Source organism: Triturus cristatus, chromosome 3_1 (assembly GCF_964204655.1).
Source record: "Triturus cristatus chromosome 3_1, aTriCri1.1, whole genome shotgun sequence".
NCBI lineage: Eukaryota > Metazoa > Chordata > Amphibia > Caudata > Salamandridae > Triturus > Triturus cristatus.
This window is the reverse complement of record NC_140583.1, coordinates 184,769,344-184,785,177: the sequence shown is the minus strand read 5'-3', so window position 1 is coordinate 184,785,177 and position 15,834 is coordinate 184,769,344.

Here is a 15,834-nt window from a genome sequence, read left to right as displayed (position 1 = left end):
CAAGATTAAGTATCAGATCAGTTCTCAATATGCCGCTCTTTTCGAAACTAAGACAGATCACTACAAGAAAAGGGGTACTCGAAGAAGCCGTTCCTATTCCTCCTAGGGACACTCCAGGGTACTTCATGTATCATAAACATGGCTTAGACGCTATATTATTTCTTGATTTATGGGTAGACTACACCAAGGAATTACCAGAAAGTCAGAGGTGGCCCACAGCGGGAACCTGGGATGCAGAGTGCATCATGAAGGTAGAGGAAGAATTATGGAAAAAGAAAGCTAGACAATCACAGAAAGACGCCATTGAGTTATGGCGTAAAGAATCACATAGACGAACAGAAAAAGCACGTAGACAGGAGGAGAAGAGTAAAGAGAATTCCAATAAAGTTCGAGAAAATCTATTAATTGAGGAAGGTATCCGAGTGAAATCAGAACAAGTAGACAGACAAAGAAATGCCCTTATGAATGGTATGTATCCCCTTCTGGCCGAAGGATTACCTAAGGCTACTCCAGAGATACCGAAAGACTTGCCAACCCCATTATTCCCAATAAAGGTACATCCTAAGGGGCATCCTAGAACCGCAGAAGATGTTTTTCTTTCCTCATATTTAGATGACGCCGCTCCCGAGTATGCTAATTCCGCCCCACATAGACCGCCTATCAGGGAGGTTCAACGCCAAGACCCAGTACCAGTATCCCTACAGCAACAAATCGTGTCACAAGTTCCGGCAAGCACATCTGTTTCTACATCTGTTCCTACAGCTGCTTCTATAGCTGTGTCCACACCTATAGTTGCTGTGTCACGTTCAACGAATCCTTTCACACCCGACACCCCAGATGGGGCTACGGGAGGTGCTAGTAACATTTTTTCTATGCCACCCAGAATAAATAAACTTACCTTTCAAGAGTCAGCACATTCACGTACCCCCAAACTCATAAATGCCCGTACGCTTAAGGAACTTCTTATAGATTGTAGATATGACCCTGTGCCCGGAAAAGAGGACGAAATGACCCTAGCATCATTACGTATCAGACGAGCCGCAGTGTATTTAGGGAAATTACCAGGAATGACTGCGCATCTAGATAAAATATACCATTTTGTCCAAACAGGGCGAGATCCAGAATGTATTAACAGAGCTATGGAATACCAAAAAGTGGAGATACAGGGGGAACTGTTACGTTTCCTCATAAATTGTGTGATCAGAAATGAAGACCGACCGGGGGTAGACCCGGAAGCAATGCAAATTCTTACCAGATGGAGCCAGAATATATCAGAAGGTAGACATGATAAACAAAATTGTATAATAGCCATGTGCCGAAAGATCCGTAAAGAAATAGAACGCCTACACGAAGAAAGATTAGCGGTAGACGAGTTCGAACAAAACGAGGAGGAAGGGTCAGGACTGCCCGCAGGACAGTCAGACACCATAGCCTATGTAGGTAAAGGAAGATCTTGTAATAGTAATAGATGTCCTATTGATCCGATACGTCCGATATGTCCAGATAATAACAAGAATTTCCAAATACCTATAATTAACATCAGGTCTAACGAGCATTCGTTCCAAGCCGCCGACAAACTACTCCGAGAACGAAGGGGTTATCATTTTCTCGATTCTATGGATGAACAAGAATTAGCCAGGTCAGCTGTCCATTGGGTTGACAGTCCCGGAAAATATAGTGATGATACAGTAGCACGCGCATTCCTGAATCTCACCCCAGATGAACAGCGGTTAGCTGGGATTTATATGATTCAACAACTCATTATACTATATCAGAGTCAGCATTCGGACCCTGGTCCCTTACCTGACATATTGACTGAATTACTCATGAATAGATGGAGAGGTTCAGGTACTAAATTAATTAAAGAAATTCTAGAATCAAGAAAGCAGTATATTCTTTTTGTATGTTCAGACCGTGTCTCATTGCCCATCAAGGAAAGAACCACGTATTACATGGATAGACAGAATCCCTTACGAGAAGTGCACCCAATAAAGGGCGAGGACAACGAGTTTAAGCGCGTATTTGTATATACGCCCATATCAAAAATAGAATTGTTAGAAATGAAGAAAGTGGTACCCAGTCATGACAAAGATCCAGCGGGTTTTCACCGAGAAATTAAAGACATGTTACTCATGGGAGAGTATACCTACCCCGACATTATGACAATATTAAAGGTATTGATGCCTGCTGGCATTTATGAGAAACTCAGGGAAAAAGAGTGGGAGGTAGGAGACCAAAAGATAGAATGGTCAGTATTAGAAGCAGAAGAAAAGGCCCGAACTGCAGGAGCAGGACTCGGGGATAAAACTAAAGCACTACCAGGTTTATTAGTACAGGTACTGCCACGTTTATTGACTACGAAAAAGGAAGATTGGGGTACAATTTCAGCCTGTAAACAGAAGCAAGATGAAGACACTAGTGATTACTATGCCCGATTTGAAAAATGTTTTGGTATAAATAGTGGCCTAAAAGCAAGTAGCGAATCATACCCACATCTGTTTGTAACAAAATTAGTAGAAAATGCCCTGTCCCAAGTAAAGAATAGAGTATTAAAATTCGAGAGTACCTGGCAAGGTAACACTCCATCACAAATGTTACAAATGTTACAGTACCATCACAATAGAATTAGAGAGGAACAAGAACATGAACACAGACGCATGAAAGACACGAAAATGAAAATGTTAGTTTCTCAGACAGTTCCAGCTGAAGGACATAAAAAGGGTATGACACATTCCGATTCAGCCGGACCTGTAAAAGGGACATGCAATTATTGTAAAAAGCCAGGTCATTACGTACACGATTGTCCAGTTTTGAAACATAATATCGCCATAGGTAAAACACAAGAAAGACCACGGCCACCTAGACAGGACCAGAATGAACAAGGAGCCCCGCAGCATGCACAGTCCATGCCAGCTCCACCACAGTCTGTACAGTTTGTGCCAGCTGCACCAGCGCTGCCCGTTGCTGCCACACAAACCACGACACGACAACTGTACCAGACCGCACAGTACGACTATCCTGATTATCAACGATACGCATGAACCAGCCTAGAGAGGGAAGTTGACTTACCCCTTATCGAGATCCCTGTAGATCAAGAAGGACCTTATGTACATAGTGAATTGTTAGGCCAAGACAGAAAATTTTTACTCGATACAGGGGCAAGTCGAACGACCATAAAACGTAGTGAAGTTCCAGGGGCACCCCTCTCAGGCTCACAGAATATTTCCCTTGGTTTTTCAGGAAAACCTATTGTTAATGAAGTATCACAGCCTCTCCCACTTACGATAGGACCTTTGACCCGAACTACAGATTTATTGCTTACTAAATCATGTCCAGAAAATCTGTTAGGAATAAAAACACTGAAAGCTCTAGGAGCTATAATATGTTGTTCTCCGGAAGGAGTAAGGTTGTTTTTACGTGATTTTAAAGGTCATTATGTGTCTAGAGACATGGATCCCCGACTGCAGACTTTACCTACACATCTATGGGCACAAGGCCCTACTGATGTTGGATGCATGAATATTACACCATATCAAGTCACATTAAAGGCAGGAGTGGTGCTACCACGAATGCGACAATACAAGTTACCACCAGATGCTGTAGTGGCTTTACTACAAATCATTGACGAGCTCATTGCCCAAGGAGTAGTTGTAGAAACAGACTCCAATGTATGTAATTCACCGATAATTCCGATTCTTAAACGGACAGATCCAAAGGCCCCGCCAGTATATCGATTGGTTATTGATCTGCGCGAATTAAACAAATGCATTGTGCCACAATTCCCTGTGGTCCCTGATATCTCGTCATTATTGACAGCCATTGATTCCGAAGCAACATTCTTTACTGTAATTGATCTTAAAAACGCCTTTTTCAGAGTCCCAATAGATCCGGAAAGCCAATATTTGTTCGGATTTAGTTTAAATGGACGTAGCTTTAAATTCTCACGCGCACCTCAAGGATTTACAGAAAGCCCCAGCATCTATAGCCAAGCACTGAAACGAGAACTCGACAGCATCCACATGCCAGTTAACACTGCCTTGCTTCAATATGTCGATGATCTGTTGATCACCGCGAGAAGTGAACCGGAATGTGAAAAAGCATCACTGACAGTTTTACAATTTCTAGCCGAAAAGGGGCACAAGGTGTCCCCTTTTAAGCTGCAATTCTGTGTCCAGCGAGTTATTTATCTTGGACACTCGCTGTCCAAGGAGGGAAGGCAGCTTACACCCGACCGCATTCAGTTAATAGCTAACATGCCAATACCCAAGACACAAAAGGAGGTGCGGGCTTTCATAGGCCTCACTTCATACTGTAGACAGTGGATCCCTCAATACGCATTTCTAGCAAAACCACTCATTCAGTTGACAACACAGGAGGCAGCCACACCGACTGTTCTCCCTTGGACCCAGGAACATACACAAGCTTTTGAAAGCCTAAAGAAAGCTTTATGTCAAGCACCTGTTTTAGCAACGCCATGTTACAGAAAACAGTTTACACTCTTTGTTACAGAACGCGAAGGTACTGCCTTGTCAGTACTCACACAGGAACAAGCAGGAGCACACAAACCATGTGCTTATTTTTCTAGTACATTAGATCCCGTAGCTCAGGCTTTGCCTGCATGCCTAAAATCAGTGGCAGCGACAGCTTTAGCAATCAGACAAAGCGATGCCATAGTGTTAGGACATCCATTGACAGTTCAAGTACCACATGCAGTAGAGGTTCTTGTAAATAGAACGCAAACACAACACTTGACTATAGCGCGACTTACAGGGTACGAACTCACATTGTTTCAGCCACATATAGAAATCAGACGCTGTAACACATTGAATCCTGCCACACTTTTGCCAGTAACCGGAACAGACCCACTAGCCCATGACTGTATTGAAGTTATTACAATAACGACGAAACCTAGACAAGACTTAACCGATGTCCCATTGTCAGACCCAGACCTGACATTGTATGTAGATGGTTCATGTATGAGAACAAATACAGGAGAGTTAGTGGCTGCTTACGCAGTCACAACAGATACTGAAGTCATTGAAACAAATCATATAAATACTTTGTCAGCTCAAGCCGCAGAGCTTATTGCTCTGACACAAGCCTGTATTCAAGCCACAAGTAAAAAAGTCAACATATACACTGATTCACGTTATGCATTCGGAGTTGTACATGACTTCGGCGTGCTGTGGCGAGAGAGAGGTTATTTAACTTCCCACGGTGCCCACATTCAGCACGGACCCCTCATTCATGCCTTATTAGATGCAATACATCTACCTACTGCAATATCAATTATGAAATGTAAGGCTCATACGAAGGTTACTGATATCATTTCTCAAGGCAATGATCTAGCCGACAGAACAGCTAAACAGACTGCTCAAACCCAAACATCCGACATGACAAAGACAATAGTCCCGATGCCGACACATTGTATGACAGTTAAAGATCCTACCCTTGACGTAATTGACATACAGACACATGCTACGCCAGACGAAATAAAGAAATGGACTGAATTAGGAGGGATCCAAACGGACCAAGGATGGATGATGAAGGAAAAGTCTGTGTGGTTCCTTCCTGATTCAATGGTCCAAGTTATAATTAACACTATACATAGTCCAGCACATCTAGGAGAAAAAGCTATGCTAGATAGCATTCAACACATTTGGTTCAATAAACATTTACGAGCAGCAGCCAAACAAAAGGTCCGTACCTGTATGATCTGTTGCCAGTTCAACCCAGGAAAAAGTGTTCCCGTAGAACAAGGTGGATTTCATCCTCCTAATCACCCTTTTGAAGTCCTCCAGATGGATTATATCCAGATGGAACGATGTCGAGGATTCAAATATGTTCTCGTAGTTGTTTGTGCTCTTTCCCGTTGGACGGAGGCATACCCGGTTTCAGATTACACTACCCCGACTACTGCCAAACAGTTGGTTCGAGAATTCTTCCCACGATACGGTTTACCACGTGTTGTTCACTCAGATAACGGCCAGCCGTTCTCATCCGAATTAATGAAACATGTTTCACTTTTGTTAGGTTATCAGTGGAAATTCCACTGTGTCCGACACCCTGAGGCAGCAGGTCTCGTAGAAAGACATAATCAGACCCTGAAAATTAGATTGTCCAAAATATGCAGGGAGAAAGGTGTCGACTGGGTAGTAGCACTACCAGTTGCACTCTTTTTCACAAGAATGGTAGCACACTCTCGAACAGGGCTATCCCCGTATGAGGTGATCTTCGGCAGACCACCAAATATGTGGGGGACGCCTATACCACGCAAAATAACTGATATTGACTGTAATATGCTGACAGATTACTTGGCTTCCTTGATGTCTGCACTACAATCTTGTCGTTCACAGGTAGCTGCAGCCTTTCCCGACAATACTGAGGTGAAACCCCATGACGTAATTCCGGGGGACCTCGTCCTTGTGAGGAATTTCGACCGAAAGACTCAGCTGGAGCCCAGGTGGAAGACACCCAAGTTGGTCTTGCTGACCACAAGGACAGCCGTGAAGATTGAAGGCAGGAAAGGATGGATTCATTCAAGTCATATCAAGAAATTTCATGGACTTCCTTCAGATGTAAACAGCCCACCTCGTGTGTCCTTACCAATTGACTCAAAACTACCTCTGGCTGAGGCCGACAGTAAAGAACTTTATAAACTAAAATTAAGGCCTAGGCCGTCGGACGATTTGATTGTTTAAGTCCTCTCCTAGGTGAAGCGGTTGAATCTGTCTCCGACATGTATCGCCTAGACCTGAATCATGGACAGTCGCGAAAAATGATGAAACAACAGGCGTATTGTAAATCACTGCGTAGCCATTGCATAGTGACATTATTAATCTTGTTTTTCTTAAGTCTTTTAATAATTACTGCAAGTATATTGTTGCACATATATTACCCTATTGCCAGAAATGTTTACAATGTTACTGCTGAACATTCTTTTAGTGACTTACCCCCGCATGAATTGTCTTATAGACTTGCGCTGCGCAATAACACTTTCATTAGTATGTTACATCATTCCCATCAGACTAGTAATGCAACTAACTGTTGGGTGTGTGGCCGACTCCCTCCCTATCAGAATTATGAAGGAGTCCTGCCTTTCTTTCCACATCCGTTTACACATAATGGCTCCTGTGGAGCATGGTTTAGTTTAATCAATTCCATAGACTCAGATACAGCCGTTTACCAAGACCAGTGGGTGTGGGGAAATCTGAACCTAGTTTTATTCAAAGTCTGTTACCCTGACAAGGAGGGTCGCCCCAAAGGAACAGGAACTGATCTAGAAAATGAAGTATATGGATTAGGTAACTTTACTCCTAATCTCATGGTTCTAAATGTCGAATCCGAAGTTGAACTAGTTTTACCAACCATGTCAGTATTCCCAGCGAAAGGTGAATTGTGTGTAAGAAAAGTTGGTTCCATACATATGGGCCATAGTAAATGCACTACTACAGTAGAATTCAGTGATCAAGGCAAATCTTCATTTAGAGCTTGTCGCCACTCCTACTTTATATGTGGTCAGACTGCATATATGCGTCTACCTCTAGATTGGGATGGTACCTGCTACATTGCATTCCTTTTGCCACCTGTTTTCCTAGCTCCTCCTGATTATTATAGAAATATTCATTTAGTACACAACAGAGAGCAGAGAGATCTCCCAATTGTCGATTACACTGAAACAGCATGGGAAAAATACACAGATTTCAATAAAGGCATCTTTCCCTATATAGGTACTGTTACTAATAGTAAGCTGATACGTAGATTAACTAGAACCCTTGAAGCGGTAGTGAATGAAACTATTTCCGCCTTAGGCAATTTAACAGAAGAGCAGTCTGCTATGCGGATTGTTGTGCTTCAAAATCGTCTTGTCCTTGACGTCATCCTGGCTGATAGGGGCGGAGCTTGTAGGGTCATCGGATCAAGCTGCTGCGTATTCATACCAGAAAATTCGCCATCTGTATATAAAGCTATAACTCGCCTTCATAAGATTGTAAGCCAGATACACCAGAACCCAGGCACTTGGACTTGGTCCGGTTGGTTTTGGAGTATAATATCTACCCTTGGATGGAAGGTCCTATCTTTCCTAGGTATTGGCCTTCTCATACTATTCAGTTGCTGTCTATGTCTACAATGTGGACCAGCGATCTGTGGTCTGTGTGCCACATCGTGTATTCCACCACCAAGATCTCATTCGTCACGGAAGAAGAAAGAAGAACAAATGATGTTATATGAACAGATCAATGGATTGATGAAGATTGATATCTCTTAACGGGCAAGTAGGGGACAAGGAGGGAATGTGGAAATATGGATTTTTCTGGTCAGTTATGTCCCCTATCTTGGACCCCAACGGTTCTATGTGCATGTTACAAGTACATGTATGTTCCCTCCAGTTCCAGTTATGAAGACGCAAACACATGTGCGTCCACCGTCAACATGTCCTCTGTCAGATCCGCCATGAATAGGCCGGATATTCCATTCCTAAGTATGAAAGGCCACCGGCTTTATATGGTTCACTTATGCCATTTTACAGTCCAGTCAAGTAGGCCCTGATTCTGTCATCGAACTCTTCTTGCCTTCTGCCTCTGAAAACTCCAGTCTGAGCCTGCATCTGTGACCATGAACTTTGTCTCATTCTCTGCGCGGCTCACGAAGCCTGACATCAGCCTATTCTCTGCCAAGAACTGTATTTCACCTTCGAGTTATCTGCTTCACCCCTCAGCCGATGCATTCCTGTCTAGTAGTTTAAGTAAACATTCTTCCAGCTACCGAGCAATGGCTCGGCTTCTCTGTCTTTATGCAAGTAATTCATAGTCCTGTTACCATGGAATATTCCTACCCCCTCGCATTTAGTGTAGACACTTAGACGCTTGTACACGCACGCACAGTCAGTATAGAATAGATTCTGTCCGAGAGTCCTTCTTTTGTGGATAACATAGTTCTTTAAACATAGGATGTTAGATATGATTTGGGATTAGGTTGACTTGACCCCCCAGACTTTTCGTCTCCACATGTAGAGCTAAATGTCAAGTCCCCTTCACCCCCTAGTTGCACGTCAATCACACGTCATGCTGCTGCGCGCGCATCTATGCCAAGTATTATCTTATAGATCCACCTATATATGACATCATAACCAATTATGTTCCTTTTTACTCCTTATTACACCCATTTTTGGTTACGCATATGAATCGTCATTTTCCTTATCAATTGTTACGCCTACTGCATTCGCTTCATTGTAATGTATGTACTATAAAAGTCATTTCTTGTCAATAAAGTATGTACTTCACTTCCTGAACCTCCGTGGTGATGGAACTTGGAGCAACCGATTATAATCGTTCATTGGAATAAAGCCCATTCCGAACCTCTGATACCACGGATTCTGCCTCTCATTTTACTGAGCTATTTTATTATGTTTCTGTATCAAATTAAGTCCCAGTATCTGGAGCATGTGGGGGGTCAGGGTCCAGTGTACGCCCCTCCTGCGAGGAGGCGACAGATTCAGCTGGACCCTTGCGATCCTCCGGGTCCAGCCCGAAGCTCCTGCCACCTCTTCTGGCAGTTGCGGATCCGGCGCTTGTAGACCCCCACCGAACGAACTACCCGGGCTATGGTCAGCCATATCTCCTGCTTCTGGTGGGTATCAACCTGTGAGGATGACAAAGTTAAAAGTCCATTAACACACATGCCCCATTTGGATATACATGTCATCCTCACAAAGAGAAATGAGTGACACAGGTAGTGCACCCATGGAAAAGGACAAATGAGCTGCATGTCTGACATGTTAACAATGCCTGGGAAGTTTAAGCTTGCACAAATGCACTTTAGCTGCAGAACACCTGCTCATTACATGTACCTACACACTTTGGGGGATCAAAGTACTCAGTGAGTATGCTTGCCACTGGTGTACACACTGCTAGTACTGATAGTAAGACAACATGCATAATTAGGAAGGCAGTGGACTGCACACTCACCTGCTCCCCAGGTTTCCCATACAGCTTGCTGTACTGTGGAAGGAGCCCGTCCAGCAGGCCCTGGTTCTCCTCCTTAGTGAAGGCTGGGGCCCTCTCCAGAGTACGTGCCATACCAGTAGCCAGAGGATGCAGAGACAGCAGCAGTGGTAGCAGGGATGTGGTCCAGTAGCATGTAGTGCAGGCAAGTGAGCTCCCTGGGGGACAGCCAGCCTTATATCTGTGCTGCAGAGGCAGACTCTGTGTCATGTGTCCCCAGTGATAGGTCCAACATGGTTGCATTCTATGAATCTGGCCAATCCATGGAAATGTACGACTTGTACACGTCTTCCGCATCGTTCAAATCTTCACCTTCATAAAACCCTAGGAATTGCAACATTGTTGTAGGCATCCAACTGAATTTCCATCACAGAACTCATACAAGTTTTGAATCTGCATCCATCTCCATGACAGTCCAGAGCCAATGGGTGCTCTGTCAACTGACTGTACAACGCGTATTTTGAAAATACTCATGAACCTGTCTCCATACGATTCAATGGCCAAGGCGTACGCCTGTCTCGGACCATGCCTGCCCGACACGCATGCATGATAGTCACCCGCGTCCGACCTCATTGCAGCCAATGGCAAAGCGTACGCACGGCTCGGTCATGAACCGTGCAATGTGTACGCATTGTCATCCGTGTCGGACCTCATTGCAGTCAATGGCGAAGCGTACGCACGGCTCGGTTATGAATCGTGCAATGCGTAAGCATTGTCACCTGCGTCGGGCCTCATTGCAGTCAATGGCAAAGCGTACACACGGCTTGGTCATGAACCGTGCACTGTGTATGCATTGTCACCCGCGTCGGACCTCATTGGTGTGACTATTTGACGGCTTCAACACACAATTACTTGTCCGGGACACATGTGAACACCTACCACACTACAGCATTGGCCACACAGTGTCCCATGGCATGTAAGGCTGCATTCCCTGTGTGTTGGGGGGGCAACATTTGGTTTGTTGGGTGGCACTTTTGTTCAGCCACTCCCAGGCTGTGCACGTGTTCATGGGGGCAGAATCCTTTGTGTGTTGTGCACATTACCACTGTGATGTGCAACTGTACAGTTATGGGCATGAGTCATGGACACAGTTGCTGGTTGGATATGTTTCGGACATGTCACATACACCCCGAGTCCTGGGGGTGATGGCATGTACGTCACAGTGAGACCTGTAGCCACAATTCTGATATGCACCCACAGTCTATGTGCATGTTGTGTCTCAGATGTGGCTGATCAAATGTGCCCAATGGGAAATAGTCTCCACATCCATGTGGTTTGTGCAGCAACCTTGATGTTGTGTGTGTGTCTAAGAGACATACATGTAGGGCCTGCAGAGACAACAGTGGCCACTACCTGTGGGACTCACGCTTGCCTTGTGGCGTGTACGTGATACGCCATGTCAAGCCAGTGTCGATGTGGCAATACAGGGACCCTGGGTATCTGCATGGCAAAGATCTGTGATGCCTGGGAGACATCAGGCCTCACTTGTCACTGTGGTGTGTGTCTGTAACGTCACAGCAGTACATAGGTAGGGTGACACAGCCCAATGATTGGCCATTGCACTATATGGGACTTATGTGGACATGTGGACTTGAGATGTGAGGTGATGTCCATGTAGGTGACATATGTGTCCATGCCCAACAGCACACACCTCAGTACATTGTGTATTGTCATGATGTGTCAGGTGATATTTTGCTTGGTCATGGCCACATGGGTGGATGAACCAACAATCTTCCTTTGTGCATCTCTGTTCTGCAGGGCACCAGCTGTCCATAGACCATTCCCAGACCTTGAAACTATGCAGGAACACGACTGCATCCGACAGTACCAATTCACCAGGCCACTGACTGAGGAGTTGGCGGAGCAGTTGGTGCCACATCTGCTACCTGGCCGGTCATGCCCTACAGCACTGACCCCAGAGTTGAAGGTGATGGCATCCCTGCACTTCTTTGCTACTGGTACCTTCCAGTACACTGTGGCTACAGCTGGTGGTATGTCGTAAACTATGTTTAGTCGTGTGCTACGCGATGTCTTGGAGGGGATGTTGCATTTCCTTGACCTGTACATCAAGTTCCCTAGCCCAGCTCAACTTCCTGAAATAAAGGATGCCTTTTATACACTGGGGAGGATGCCGAATGTCATCGGATCTATTGATGGTACACATGTGGCCCTGATACCACCACAGGCACATGAGCAGGCATACCGGAACAGGAAACATTTCCACTCCATCAATGCTCTGGTGGTATATCTTGCAGACACGTGTATCACACATGTGTGTGCACGTTTCCCCGGTTCTGCGCACGATGCCTACATCATGAGGAGTAGTCGCATTGCAACGCTGATGTCACAGATGCCAGACCAGCGTGCCTGGCTTGTCGGTGTGTACTGACTGTTTACCAGTGTGTGTTTTTGGCAATGTTGTATTTCGCACTCCTACAAAACTCAGCTAATTGTTCAATTGTTTGTGTGTAGGTGACTCCGGATACCCCAACATGCCGTGGTTGCTGACACCCCTCAGGAACCCTGTGACACCAGCCGAGATGCGCTACAATGAGGCACATGGTCGGAGCAGGAGGATGATTGAGCGGACATTTGGTCTCCTAAAAAGCCGCTTCCGCTGCCTGGACAAGACCGGAGGGGTCCTCCCATATGACCCTGCAAAGGTGTGCAAAATTATCCTTGTATGCTGCATGCTACACAACATGGCAGTGCAGAAGAAGGTGCCTCTCATCCAGGATGACGATGACCGACCTCCGCCACCTGTGGAGGATCCCGGCCTGGGCCACGATGCCAGTGATGATGAAGATGAGGGTGACATCCGCACACAGCTCATAAACAACTTCTTCACTTGAATGTGAGTTTACAGGGTTGTTATGTCAATGTATGGAGTTAGCCTGAAATGTGTTGTGGCTGCTCTGTTGCTGTCTGAGTGTGTCTGTGTGCCACTTGACTGGATGCGTGCAGTGATGTGTCCATTCAGGTGGTCTGTACTCCACAATAGTGTAGTACTGCTAACTTGTTTCTGTGTAGGTTTCTTGTGACATGTTTTGTGCAAGTGTATTGCATTTCTCTCCTGTTCTGCTGTGCTTTTGACTGTCTTGTGTCTGTCCTTCCAAGGGTACTTTGCCTGTTGTTTGGTCAACACTGACCCCTAACACCCAGAATCCAACACCAGTGTGGAAGTTGTCGTACTTTAATCTCTGTGACCGCGTAGGGGACAGGGCAACCACCCCTGTCTATCCTGGTATTGGCGAACCGCAAATGGTTAATGCGGTATGTACAAGTGCTTTGTATACCGTTCTAGCTATGAATGCACTGTGTACACGTTATTCTGCATCACTACGCGGGTTCCATTTTGGAAGCGGTGGCCATCTTGTGATTGCCCTCACATAGGCTATAATGAAGCAAATACGGGCCTCACAGCACATTTGCCTTTCCATGACTCTTCTGTGACCTGGGCAGCTTGGCTCTGCTGCCCCAGGTCAAGCTGGTCTCACGAGCTCCCCTTCCTCCGGCCACCTGTGATTAGCATCAGGGCTTGACACGCCATAAAGTCCTTTCATCCCACACAAGCCTCTGGCTAATCTCTTTCACACCTGACTGTTCCTGCTTTATGACTTGTTTCTATCAACAGGAGCTGCCCGTGTTTTATTGGGGCCTATCGATATCTGATGTGGGATCTGAACCTTGCTGTGTAAATAATTGTGGGCTGGCTTAACTGGAATGTGGGATGGTCATCATGACTCTTCGTTTGAAATGTACACTTGTATATTGCCGTATCATAAACCTAGGAATGTATGCCTGAAGCAGGAAAAAGTGTATTTAAGAAGAAGTCCGTTTCTATGATTTTTAGCAGTCTCCTGAGAACATACACGCTGTTGTACTTCTAGGATACCTGTAATTGGTCTGCAGCCAATAAATGAATCTTTGACTTCACCCAGAAGACTCTGTGTTTCTGTAGGTGTGAAACAGGGAGAACCCAGAAGTCGTAGGGTGTGTGCCCCTGCACCGCTGGGTTTAAAATACCCAGTACTTCAGTTTGGCGCCCAACTCGGGACGATTTCAGCGGTACCAGTCCAAGCCAGAGGTTCGTGAGGAGCTTCGTGTGGAAATTCCGGAGGAAGGCCGCCACTTCATCGACCCCTGCATGTCGACGTGGTCCGAAAGTCTTTTCTGCGAGGTTCTCCGCGTCCCGACGGCTACGAAGGACTGCTGCCCTGATTAATCGACCTGTTTTGGACCCTTGACGAGTTTTGATAGAGCAAAACAATCGAGAGAGTCTTCTGGTGACGCCATTGATCATCAATATTCAGTTAAGTATAAGTGGAGCGTCTCCCATTTGTTTGGTATCCCTCGGGATCGTTTTGATTTGGAAATTTGGAGTTTGCAAACGCCAAAGCCAGAGGATTCGTGTATTCACGAGACTATCGTAATCGATAATCCTTTGACGTTTGGATCTAGACTAGTGAGTGAAGATGCCTGGTTCTAGAATATTTGGTAGATTGTTTTGTTTGGGTTGTGGAAGAGATTTCCAGCTGGAGGAATCATGTCCGGTTCCTCCGGTTGGAACTCCAACTTATGAGCTCTATGTAAAACATGGCGTAGGCCCTATTGCATATAACGAAGTATGGATCCACTACACCAGAAAATACGGTGTTTTAAAATGGCCCCAAAATGGTAGTTTCGATACCGATATTTTAGATAATTTGGAAATTAAATTGTTTAAAAAGAAAGCCCGGCCGGCGATGTTTGATTCTTTCCGCTTATGGTGGAAGGAAGCCAAACAGAAGGAAATTAAGCTAGCGAAAAAGAACAGGAGAGAAAAAGGTATGACAGTAATGCAAGCAGCTGTACAATTCAAAGACAATGAGGAGGAGCAGATGAATGAGCAATTGCACAGACAGCGTAAGTTAGGGATCGACAAATGTTACCCAGCTTTACCGCACTCTAAACAGAATGAGTTAGAAGAAAAGGAGAAAGATCCCCTGATGTCGCATTTGTTGAGTTCGCCACCCCCGTATGCTCAAAATGCCACGGCGCCTCCCCAGCTTGTGAATATGCCACCTCCAGTTAATATACTGCAAGCTTTGCCGCTACCGCCAGCTGCTTCGCAGCCGGCTCCTATCCCTATAGCGCAGCCCTCTCAAGGGCCGCCAGTTATGATTCCAACTGCCCCCGCGCTTCCTGCGACTTTGTCTAATTCAGCAGCTGCCTCCCCTGACACTCTTCCTTGCACCACTCCAGTACCTGTTTCTGCATCCTCTTTTCTCCCCTCTGTTTATCCCCGTTTTCGCCTCAACTTCTTCAGCGCGACAGCGTTTAGCTAATGTGGTTACTACGTTAATGTCACCTCTCTTTGAGTCATCCGGTGCGACTCCTGGCTTACAGCGTAAGCAATTGCGCAGTCAATTGCCTAACCCCGATGAGAAAAAGGTAATAGATCGCATGGCGCGTAGATGGATTGTTTTCCCTTCACTATATGATGTGGAATCAGTTGTCAACGTTTTCCATCAATGGGATGCCCCAAAACAGAGGTATGTCTTTGAGAAAATGTGCGAAATTCTCTGTGAGGAATTGGATGATAGTGGTAAAGACCCAAGCCCGCAGGAGTTGTGTCGAGTGAGATTTGATTTTGGAACTGGTACCATTGTGGATCGCGATGTAGATAAAGCAGTTACGGTTGTATTATCCTTCAGGAATGATGATTGTCAACAGTCGTTGTTTGAACCTGATGTCCCTGTGGGAAAAAGGGTAAAAGCACGCCAATATCCGATGCGTGAGGTTCCCCCAGTTTGGAGACCTGCTGAACCAAATGCTAATCCACCTGTCT